Below are 13,374 nucleotides of genomic sequence, written 5' to 3' on the forward strand. Positions count from 1 at the left end.
ATCAAAACACGATAAGATTATACTGCAATCAAAACCTATTCAACTCGTGTGTTCAATCAATGAAAGTGTTTTAAAAAGAGCTCGACTGAAACTTGTTTTAAATTAAAATACATCATACTGTGAATAGCGAGAAAGAAAATTGACTTAAATAACTCAAATATTGTTTTACTTTTGTTATTACCTGTATTTTTTTATATTATCGATGTAGTTTAAATTAGAAATTTACTAGCGATATTTAGTATTTTATGACTATATGAGTTTATATTTATCAACTATTTATTATCAAGTAGATTTAAATGACCGATTGAAACAGTGCTTTTGCCCCTGATTTGATGTTTTTATTTCTGTGTTTATTTATTAAAATTATATTTCTTACAAATTCCTTCAATCCACTGTGAAAAATAACACGACTTCAGAACTTTTGACTGCCTACGTACGATTATGCAGAACTCTAAGAGCGGCGTATGTGTATTTTCATACGTATGTATGTATGTATGTATCTATGTATGTACATTTAGAACGCCCCACATTGGCGTGTATGTGTACCTGAATCACAATTAGACAAGGAATCAGTTAATTAAATTAACAGTTGTGTGCATGGGCGAATCATTTTGAACATCATACGTTTTAATTTATATGACCTTCATGTTTATATTATTTAACAATTCACTTTTTATTGACCTTTCAGGCATACGAGCATACTGCCCACCTGATGGTGAGTGGTTACTGGAGCCCATAGACATCTACGACGTAAATGCGCCACCCACCTTGAGATATAATTTCTAAGGTCTCAAGTATAGTTACAACGGCTGCCCCGCCCTTCAAACCGAAACGCATTACTACTTCACGGCAGAAATATGCAGGGCGGTGGTACCTGCCCGCGCGGACTCACAAGAGGTCCTACCACCAGTAAGTTACTATCGCACATGGACGTCAATAATGCCGAGGACAGAGTCAAGCCGCTGCTTATCGCTGAGTGACGGGCAGTTCGATAGTAGCGACGACATGATCTTCTCTCACAATTCCTCAGAACACTCCCCATCAAACATACGGTACAAAACACAGAGAGAACCTAAGTCCCTCCGTAGAGCCAAAGTTTCCAAGCGATGAGAATGGAATTAACGACAATCGAACGGTCTTCTTCTGTATGGAGTCAAATGAAAATAGATGATATTTGCAAGTCCCGGCCGACTTTAGTACCAATTTGCTCTGTTGAGGACTCCCAGCATTTATGACACCAACTTCGCTTTGGCCTTCAAATGATTCCGATATTGGACATAGCTCGAAAGGTCAATCCCAAGTATTCTAACTCGTGGAACACTGCAGTTTCGGATCATTCCTTAAAGCGTTATATTAATTGAAAACATATTAGCAGTTATTAGAAAAATCTAGGCTTTCACTTATCTTTGGGCCCGTTAAGTTGTCGTTTGTTCTGCAGTATATACGGAAACTTATAATATTGGATTATATAATACGGAAAATTAATTTTCAAAATGAACTGTACTCTCTTAATTTATTGATTACTAGCGACCCGCCCTCGCTTCGCTTCGGAAACTGTAATTTATTATTGATTTCTCCATTATTTAATGGATGTTATTATAGATATAAACCTTCCTCTTCAATCACTCTATCTATTAAAAAAAACCGCATCAAAATTCGTTGCGCAGTTTAAAAAATTTAAGCATACATAGGGATATAGGGACAGAGAAAGCGACTTTGTTTTATACTATGTCGTGAAGTTGGCGATAATTGATATCAAATACAACGACATAATCAGTAGGATAAATTGGTTTGGTCTATACACTGCTAAAAATCGATGTGCAAAAAGTACATAATGAGCGCATTCAAAAGTGTTCAAATCTATATATTAATACGTGAAGCAAAAACTTTGTATCCCTTTTTACGAAAATTGCGCGGACGGAGGAGTATGAAATTTTCCACACTTATAGAGAATATAGAGAAGAAGTGCACAATGCTACTATTTTTAAAAAAATAATGCATAAAAGATACATTAAATCAATAAAGAAAACATTACACACACTACATACCATGTATTTGACGCACACACGTATGCATGCTATTTATTGTCAAACTTTTGTTCTTGACGTCTGTTGTCAAATTGAGAATAGATTAAATATTGTTTGTCTTTGTTAATATTTTTTATCGTGTAGTTTTGGCGAAATTTGTGATTATAGAAGTATAAAATACAATCATAATAGTTTACAAACTTACAATTTCAATTAATTATAGTCGAATTTCGACTACTGCGGGACCTCTAATTCCAATAAATTTGTACTGAGAATTCATTCACAAATAGTAATCATAGTAATGTAAAGATGAAAAATAATTTGAGCATTCCCAATACATTAGCTAGGTATTCTTCTATACAACAGTTATCCTGACATAACCTGATATATTTCATTGATGAAACAAAAAAAAACATTTTCAACAAAATCACACCGCATAATTTCTACACAAAGATATGAAATAATTGACTTGTCATTACGATTTCAGAATCAAATTACTATTCTAAAGACGTTCTTTATGTTCGTTGTCGTGCAAAGACACGCAAAACAACTCACCGGATGTCATGAGCAGGGGCAGGGAGCGTACGAAATCTCGAATCGAAATCAACTACGAGTAGGTATACAAAACCGAAGCTTGCGGAACGAATGAGTTTGGACGGTGAATTAACCGAGATTCTGTATGTTTGTAATCACTTTAATGTTATAGTGTGAGAATGTTAAAAGCTTTTTGCAAATTAGCTGTAGTTTCTAATTTAAAAGAAAACAAAGAAATAACGTAAATTGTATGTCTTTCTAATTTTGCGAGAATTATGTTGTAATTCCACTTAAGAACTAGGACTAGATTCTAGAAGAAGATACTAGAAGAACTAGATTCCGTGAAGCAGGGCTCTTGCTAGGGTTCGTGTTAGCAACATCGTCAAGTTTGAGCCCTGTGAGCTCACCTACTAGTTAAGGTTACGCTGATATGGTCTCTCTAGACTTCTAGAGTCTAGACCATTAGCTTAGATAGGAAAAAAAAAACCTTGTGTATACCATCACCTTAGGTAGGAAAATAAATAAAAAAGAAAAAGTTGTTCGTGAACACTCCTTAGATATACTTATATGTATTGAGAAAATTTTGTTGATTTTTCAGAAATATTGAGCCCCTTACAGTCGTACCACTCGAAATGAATAAACCGAGTCTTACTCATTAGGCCATGAACGCTTCTGCAACCCGCGTTAAGCCACAACAACATTAATGTGGTTGTGAAATCAAACCTACCAAGCTCAAACAAATGCTACGCAACATAAACACAGTTAAGATTGTTACACTTGTATGATACCATTTATCTGCCATAAAAATCGACAAGACCGTTTCAAAGTTGTGAAATTAGATCTCAATTTCTCAATCCTAAACAAACAAGAGTTAATCCCACATTCCAAGTTGAGTGGTAAATAAACAACTCAGATTACAGATTTTTCTTTTCTTGTTTATCACGAAGTTTAAGCAGGTACAAATTCTAACTTTGTATTTGCTAAGTGGCAACTTGTGGAACGCAGCGGTGTTCAGCTAATCAGTTTTCAGTGTATTTTAGTGGGAACAAGCGAGATTTTATGCGTAAATACAGTTGATGTGTACGTGACAACATGCAAACGTTACAGTTTCATTTGACATTCTCTGCCCATAAATCATTGTAAAATGTAGTTAATAGTTAATTTTACTTTAAGGCTTTTCATGTCGAGGGAAATTTTAATATGCACCACAAGAAATAAATTACGTGACGTCAGAGAGATTTAATAAGCCTCGGAGCTGCCAATAATTTTATTATACCGGATATCATGAGTCTGCGTTTATTACGTTACCGACTATATTAAATTAAATTTCGAGACATGGGATTTGTGGGGTTCGATGTTCTTTTTTTGAAACAAATATAGGCTTTGTAGACACAGATTCGAACCTTTCAGTTGCTTTTTGTCTTTTTTTTGTATGATTTTCCCCACTATAATTTTTAAAATAATTCTTTAAAGAGATTTTATCCTATCTCAACTACAATATTGAAGTAATGAAACGCCTAGTTTAAGTTGAAATTTAATTGAAACTTAATCCTAATTAAAATTTACGCTTCATAGAATTTGAAACCTATCTATGTTCCTGTCCCTGATAACAATTCACTATCATACGTATATTTTCCTTTAGAATGAAAATAAAATGGCACAATTCAACGCAGAAGCCGTACCCAACTACTAGATTACGATTAATAAAATTTATATATGAAAATAAAAGGAATATAACTCGTGAGTGGTGCGGCGGCGGCGTGACTAACGCGCCGGTGTTGTGATTGTGGACGTTAAAACAAAAACAAGACCTGTGATTTAAATATGAACAAAAAAGCTACTTCAGCTTATCTCAGTAGTTCAGGCTTCTATTTATTAGATATCCTCCAATTCAGACGAGAAATGGTAAAAACAAGACGAAACTAAAGATCATCCATAATGCCTATTCAGCGAAACTTATTTTGAAGGACATTCGACATCAGATTTGTTTTCGGATCCACATTGATTTAGATATAATAAAATCTGAACAGTGTATCACGACTCTGTTCCGCATTTCTGAGTGGTATACTCAGTTAATAATATTACGTCTATGTTCGTGAGTCAAGGCAGCGCAGCGATCGTAGCCAGCTCTGCAACCTCTCTGCTATGTGTAAATAGGTCTTTCAACTCTGCGGTCTTTATATCACACATACAATAAAACACGGATGTTATTCTGATTTCTTGGGATATTGAGTTTTATGAATGATATTAGGATCGAAGTTCTGGATGACAGCGGGTAATTTTATACTTTGATGTATTTCTGCGAATCGATGTTTCGGAGAAAGAATAACAATGAATTTACAAAGAAATGAGATAATTGATATGTTATTGTTGCTTTTATGCTTGTATCAAAGGTACAACCTTTTCTACATAAATGCATAGATGTAAACCTCAAAAACAACTCACACAAGATTACAGTGTACAGTATTATGAACAATTTCTTTTCACACCAATACCCCACGAGCGAAATACGCAAGTGTGTGAAATATGAACACAGAAACGAGCAATATGTACGTCAGGAGTATTATTTCTCACGGGATCCTCTCTTGAATTATTCGACAGAGTTATCTACACAATTCTATCATAGATTTATGTGTGACATAAAAAATGTAAACATTTTAGATCATCTTTGTTACAAACGTTAAATAAAGACGCTTGTGTTTTAATTAAGCATTACCTAACAATGTATTAAATATTTGTGAAAGTAAATCCCGCTTGTAAAAGCGGAACATATTATTATTGCTGCTCACAGCGACTCAATTTCTATATACGCGGCTAAAGATTTCTTCATTCGCGGATTAAATCGGTACATACACGTTGATAAGAAGGATTCCAATATGAAGTTAACCGAATAACCTTTGTAAACGAGCTTTTCCAAATTCAGTTTTGATGTGAATCATCTATAGCCGCACGTAAAACCGATTTCTGGCGTGGCGACGCGTCGCCATGCGCAATCGACTGTGCGATTCTCTCCCACTCGATACGGCGTTAAGCCATCTATCTCTCTCGCTACACTGAGCTCGGATACCTATAGTATAGTATACTCCGTAGTGTATACAGTGTTGTTTACTACAGTACCTACACATAACCAGTGTTTTACTTGAAAACAAATTATTTTTTCGTAATATTTTATTTTATCATTATGACATACTTAGTTCCTATCACAATCTGTTCTTTTCTGCATATTACTTTTACAAAATAATGTCGATGTTTCACATCTGCCAGGCGTCCCGTGACGGCTCAAATTTTTTTGTATTCGCGGCATATTTACGGAACATATACCCTGCGAATAAAGAGCTTTTACTGTATTTCTAAGATAAAATGGAAACAGCATCTTGGTTTCGATATTTCCTTTAATATTTCACAAGTTATTCCAACCGCGTGCCCGCTGACAGAAACAAATACCATGAGCCTAACAACCGTTGTTGTTTCGTAATTCATTGCAAACAATAATATTGTGGTAAGGCCGAAGTTAATTACGTGTTTGTGATCTTAATTATTAGTCTATGACCTTTGTTTTATTGTGCAAGTACCTTTTGAAAAAATGGTTTTTATGATTTTATTTCAGTGATTAAAAAACGCAATGGCAGATGGAAATTTTAGTAATTTTACTTGCCATTATTGTTTTGCTTAATATTAAACAATGTTTTAAATAATTCGAAATAAAGAACGTATTCCTTGCAAGAAATTTCAACCTTCCTTCAAAATACACTGTTATAAGGTATTCATAATATATTATTATAAGTTCCATATACATACATATATATGATAACCACGTTACACTATATAGGTCGACCGCAAATTCATTTGCTAATCAACCGACATATAAAATTGCATTCGGATTCCCTATATATATATACTTCATTTCGTGATTCATCGGTAACCGTATCGAAAACGAACATCACTCCTAATTAATCCTGTTAATTGAACTGTTTTCCGTAAACACGGTTATGTCCTTGATATTCTGTATTTTGTCTAACTTTAAGCTGATTACAATTTATAACAACGGCTAAACTACAAAATAATTTACAATTTACTACCTAATATCACTACGAAACAAAGGTATTTTTTGGAATATCCAAAGCAATAATTTTGGATTTGAAATTATCATATTCAAATAACATCTACAACTATTTGAGAACGTTGCAAGACGCACGATATTACTTTTACTTCCGCGGGATAACTGGACAAGCAAGGTACATCCATTGAAAGCTGGTTCATCGACAGTGCACGAAGACCGTAAAATGTTTGTTTAACAGATGCAAGCGTAAAAGTAGCGTATAGCCAAACTTTCAAGTATCAAAGTAAATTTAAACTCAACAGATACCAAGTTCAAAGGTTTACAAAGCGAAGTTAATTTTAGTTGATTGTTAAAAAATTAATGAAGCATTCAATATGCAGTAATTTGTCTTTAACGAGCGATTCCCCCGTCTAATTGATTATTTCTATCACTAAACGACTGATTGCGATATCAAGAGAGGGGTGCTCAAAGTCATCCATCAAGCGTAATGTAGGTAGGTATCAGAAATATCAGGGTAGAGTGAAGTCAATTACTTTGGGAGTATTTCTCAACTTTGTGATAGATATGTATGTTTGTGCCGATAGAAAAGTAACAATAATCATATTAACCTCTGTTCTATTTTCGTGCTATCCAACAAATTTTCGAATTTTGAATAGATAAATTAATGATTATACGCTTACAAAGGCTCACAATAATAAGCCCTTTATATTGGGGTGGCGAAGAAAGCGAATAAATTGAACATTTTTCTTCTTTTTATCCAACCAGAGATCATATATTGCGTGACGTGTATGCTGCCTCATCTACCTTGGGACACGAGATGAAAGTTATGATATCTTTAAATAGCGGTCTTTAAATTCTTTAAGTCGGAACTCACGATTGCCTCTTAGAAGACTGAAACAGTGGTATTGTCAACTTTTTAGAAACATTAGTTTATGCATCACTTAGTTATAATAATGTGTATGTATCTCAAAATAAATTTGAGAGCATTCTAACAAATCATTGAACAGTCATGGTTATTAGGTTAGCACTCTCCAAATGTAAATAATACAAAAGGTCCGTTACATATGGCAGACAACTATCATACATGGTACGCACATGTCGTGTTTGCGCTTTGACGCCGACCCTAAAGTACTGTTACACAAATTTAGGACGTAATTACATCGATCATCTTCATTATTATGTACCTTCATTTGTAACTAAGAAATCAAATTTCGATGAACCGATTCTTCAGAATAATTAGCAATTGGTTTTTAATAATAATAATAATAATCATTTATTTCAGATCAAATTTTTATCCATGTATGAAAATAGAATTTTGAGATGCATATATTTATCCCGCCACATGTAGGCGATTCCATGTTAAGAAGACTGGACAATCCATCTCTTATCTGTTCTCCACGTTTTTTTTCGAATTCGTTTTTCTATCCGCGGTAACATCAAAAGACACTCGTTTAGGAATATCAACTGTGTCAACTCTCACCCCCGGGATATAGGGCATGCAGTGGGTCAAGATAAAAACCCTTACTTACGCTTGTGCACGTTGCGACAAGACAAGAAAACGAGGGCAAGAACGTAACTGCCAAGCAATTTTTACGAACACAACTTTTTACATTAAATACACGTGCGATGTGGTCAAACGAGTGAATGTGCAAATGCTTGTGTTGTTACTAACACAAAAGCGAGGGTGAACACTTTGTGCTTCGTTTTCGAAGCTTGCGTTCGTAAGCTGAGTCAATAAATAATGTTACTAAAAACAAATTGGCTTACGTACAGTATAACAAGAGTAAATTAAGTACAAGGTCTTAGGGTTTTTAGTAATTCAAATAGTTAATTCTAATATACCCAATTGAATATGAAAAATATAGTCACAATTTTAGGGCACTAAACTTTTATTCCGAGTCAATCAAAGCTTTCTATAAATTGCCGGACGATATTTCTCTTGATAAACTAATTACTAGTCTTCGCCCAGTCAACGTAATTTGACCACATTCACTGACACCTCAAGATTAACATTCATTTTATGTATTCAAATTTCTCTTTTGTTTTGCTATTGACATTTATTTGTAAAAGTGTGAGAAACTGTCTCTGAAATGTTTTTTTTTTATTATCAACAAACTGAGGAGAAAAAAGAACTCAACTGTCTTTGTGTAATTATGTTTATATTTAAATAAAGGAATTTCTATGAATACCAAAATAGAGTTCAAAGGTGGAAAACATAAACCAGTTCAGAATAATGCAAGCAAAGCAACGTGAGCAACATAAGAACGTGGTCGAAGCCGGCCGTTGTGCAATAACGATTTTCTACGCTACCGAAAATGTTTAGACAGAGGGGAGGCGTGAAGGTTAATGTTTACCTTCTTCACTGTTTTTCTTAATATATATTTATAGAAGTTTCCGTTATATTATTACTATATTCTACATAAACAAAAACAATGTTTTTTTTGTTGCGTAGTTGATCACACAACTTTTCGGCAAATATAGGCAGATGATTTTAGAATACAAATTAATAAATTTGGCGTATTTTATTTTAGCGTGTTCGTTATATATCGTTATTGACAAAATTTCTATTTTCTAATTGCTAATCTAATCACAGCACAATATATAATAACTTGGAGAACATCTGACTTCTTATCTATGAGGCCACGGCCGATTCAAGCGGATGTGAATTTTAATAACATTCATCTTGTATCTGGAATTAATAGTTAATTAATTACTTTCACTAAAACTGAGAGCTAAAAGGCGAAATGATAGAAAAAAGCTGCAAAATTACTGTTTTTAAAACATATTTTCTTTCACCATTTATTGCCAAAAATGAGTATCTTTTCAAAGGAGTATCTAGACAGATGATTACTATGTTGATGACGATTTATTTTAAAACTGAACTCTCGCCCATAGATATATGTTATAGAATGACAATAGTCAGTTTTATATTAATAGTAACGGCGCCGAGGTTTGCCTTTGATTCCACAGTTGTACCTTCACCAGCACAAGGTCACTGACACTGTGACAACATCTAATGAACCTTCTGATGCAAATGCTTTCAACCAACGTACTTAATCAATGATCAGAGGCGTGGACTTTTTTAAAAGGTCAATTATATCAATTTCCAATTATTAGTTTTTGTTTTATTATGTAGCACCTAAGCAGAGTTTGTTGGAAATAAATGATCCATATCCAAGGGGCACGACCAGTTTTTTCGCTACATCGGTAATCGAAACACTACAGATGGGCAATTACATTAAGATAACAACTTGTAGACTTCGATTTGTAGTCAAACAAGAGGATTAATGTTGTACGCAGTATTTAAATGTTACCAGTTCCCAAGTTGGTTAATCTGCAGATCTTTAAAATAATTATCAGTTTTGTTTTTTGTTCGTGAAAGTTATAGTTTAATATTCCCAAACCTCAAATCATGATGATATTTATAATTTAACACACTGACAATTGGATATGTACCTACATATCTTAGGTAGATAGTACAATCTAGTTTCATAAGATCTCGATGTAATTTCTTATGAAAATATCTTTCAAGGACGGAAAACTCACAAATTTTGATAAGGTTTTCTAGTGTTTGTAGATAATAAGTTCGTGGTAGTGCTCATATTTTTTTTGCTAATCTTATCATAATATATAATAAGCTTACTGTTTTCGTTAGCAGTTTCATTATTTACACCGATTTATCCAAATAAAAGGGTGAATTAAAGATCTGTCAATTTTCTTTCGAGACTTTAATGTGAGTACTTAACGTTCACAATGTTTGTCTTATTTCATTTCAATAACATCCAATTATTTTCATGGGATAACGATGACATTCGTATTATAATGAATCATCATCAAGTTGTGGCTTGCATTTTGAACTTAATCGCACGAAGAGATCAAATGACTCATTGATTATTTCGTACTCAAAACTTACAGAAATGCATACTAAAGGTAAATGAAGTTGACGTTGAACACAATTGAATGCAATCTAATAACTGTCAAACTTGGGTGATGAATTAATATGTAATATTATAGTTGAATGTCTTCGACGGTAAATTTCAGTATTAGTGTGAGCCTAAGTAGTCACCATCGGGAAAATAAATGACATAGTAACTGATTCGGCCATTCTGTAGTATCGAAGTTGTATGCAATCCGATTAAATGAACTGTAAAACAGAACAATACTCGGTAATGTCGGTGTATCTACTAAATGCATTGATGTAAAGAGTTCCCATCGACAATAGTAAAAAATTGTACACAAATAAACTGTCTAAAGAATACAGGTTTATATTGACAGAACCTTATATATTGGTATTTTGTAAGTAATTTCAGACGGAAATCTGACGATTAGAGGGTACTAAAAACGATATTTTAAAATGAATAACTTTGAAGTTTAGCGAATACACAGCACCTGCTCAGTCTGTAAAACAACACCTGCAGACCGACAGTTGGCTAACAAAAAACGACCGCCCCTATCCAAATGGGAGGCAAAGCTTTTTCTCTTGGTTAAATTCGTTTAAAATTATATAACAATCAATCTCATTTCTTAGTTTTAAAAGATTACGTAAAACATCGCTGAAAACAAAAACAGTAGTCCAGCGGGTGTAGACCCACATGGGTCCGGTTTGGCGATACGCCGGCGGTCAGTCTGGAATGTGACCCAGACCCGATGGGACCCGAGCTGGTGAGTCATATGAACGAACTTTTATAACTGTTGCCGCCAACGACCCCGTCTATTTAGAAAGTCCACGGCGTGGGTCCATCGGCAAGAGGGATTACACTACACCTACACGATTGAACGTAAGTTATCATATGAGAAAATTCTATTAAGAATATTTTACAACGAAACCTTTTCGAAGGTGATTAGTTCAAGTTTGAAGAAAAAATATTGAATAAAAAACAAGTGAAAATTTAAAAATTTAAAACAAATAAACTTCTCTGAGCATCAAGTCCGACGTTGAAATAAGATTAACTTAAAAATTCTGAGCAATACGAAATTTCCAAACGAAACTTAAATTTATGCGAGCCCCGTGTTTCACTTTTTACTTAAATAATTTAATTCGAAAGTTGTGAAGAACCAATCGCCCAAAAACAAATCGAAGTTCCCACATCACATTTTGTAAATGTTTATAAAATTGTCTGAAGATACGTTTTGATACTATGGACGTTACGACTGATATCAAAATTACACAATTCCCGAGAGTATTCAAATGTCATAACTATCGCAAAGGTTGACGTAAACCCTCAAACGCATTCCATAAGGAGTTGTAACTCAAATTACAGGGTATAAATTACAACGCACTTATGAATTGACACGACATTCTATTAAATTGCGCCTAGTTATGAACATTTTGATTTGTCCGATTTATACAAAAATTCCAGACAAGGAGACTTTATGTCCTAAGTTTGATCGAGTTTGAATAAAGTATGATTTGTAAGAAAGGACATTTTCAAAACAACACAGTCATGTATTTATGTATCAAAACATTTTTATCACTTATTGCTGTAGAAAATTAACAGCAGTATTTTTCTGACCAGGTAGTTTTCGCTTGTGCACATGTGCACATGCTAAAAACAATGCCACTTATATGTATACGCACGATTGAAGGCAAAACGTGATTGCTGTCAAATAACAGGCTATTGTTTAACAATAACAGGACACGACCGAGAAGACTTGTTTTTGTGCAACAAGTCGAATGAAAAGTCAGTCGAGCAGCTTAGTTTTAAATATGTTATCCGTTATGGGCCTAGCCCTGAGGGAAAGGGTGACAACAAAAGGGGAATCTGACGATATGCAAATGAGGCAACGCCAACGCATGCTGGGACTGTTACGGTGAATAATACAAATTTTAAGTTAACCATAACTAACTATCTGGAAACAGTCTTAGTTATTAAGCAACTTTAAGCAATTTTAGTGGTAATGTATTTGTGACTACTTCAAACAAAGATAGATTTTCCATTTGGGGTGTGTCCAGTTGGGGTTCCAGTTGGGGTTTGAGTGCTTTTGTTTTTGTTTTTACATCTAATTCACTTTAAATCTAATAATAAATACTTGACCACAGTAAGGCCCGCTTCAGTTAATGTCGATTTACTCATTTTAAATATCTTTGAACAAAAAATTCCTACTGCTAAGTGGATTTTTTTTCTAGTTTTAATAATAAGTGAGTAAGAGTTAGTTTTTCCAAAATTCCAACATTACAGTATTATGACAATAATTATATTATAATAAACATTACAATTTAAGTCCCATTAACGCAATCCAATAAAGTAATGCACTTTTTCACTGAGAACACAAAAATCACTTTCGATATTCGCGGTATTACAACGAAAAACAATGTCACAGAGAGCACGATAAAGCGCAACCGTCAACGCAGCGATCTCGCGTAACTATGTTGACAAGCGCTCAAAAAACGCGTTTCAGCCGCCATATTGGAACCGTTCGGGCATCTTCGATTAACTTCGGCATTCTTCGTGTCTCTGACAACGATAATATGGGATACTAGAATACTTAGCTAATTTAATGTCATTTTATTTTCCAATCGGCCTTTATGTGAACGAAATGATGTTCCTTTAAAATAAAACTGGTCCGTACTTTAAAAAACACCTAGTTTTTTATTAGTAGTAGTATAGTACCTAGTATTTTAACGCAAATTTGCCTCAAGGAGAACGAATGTTTCTAAGTTGACTGAGAAGCTATTAGGGTAATTATCGAAATGTGATCATTCTCATAAGTATATAAAGATTGGAACTAGCCAATATTTACAAATTCCAATCA

The 13,374-nt window shown here is 34.0% G+C and overlaps 1 protein-coding gene across 17 annotated transcripts in view; it reads right to left on the minus strand.

The window, feature by feature from the left end:
- Nucleotides 1–13,374, minus strand: part of LOC101738176 (ras GTPase-activating protein raskol) — a 202,503-nt gene that overhangs the window by 24,447 nt on the left and 164,682 nt on the right. Inside the window, exon 1 of one of the 17 annotated variants that reach the window (XM_062672449.1) lies at nucleotides 12,657–13,004. The exons of 14 other annotated variants lie outside the window; for them this stretch is intronic. The gene's annotated coding sequence lies outside the window, so the exon portion shown is untranslated. Of the gene's footprint in view, nucleotides 1–12,656; nucleotides 13,005–13,374 lie in introns of those variants that run through there. 2 more of the 17 variants (XM_038015933.2, XM_038015932.2) reach the window with 2 other exon arrangements.

This window comes from Bombyx mori, chromosome 15, assembly GCF_030269925.1.
Source record: "Bombyx mori chromosome 15, ASM3026992v2".
NCBI classification, from domain to species: Eukaryota; Metazoa; Arthropoda; class Insecta; order Lepidoptera; family Bombycidae; genus Bombyx; species Bombyx mori.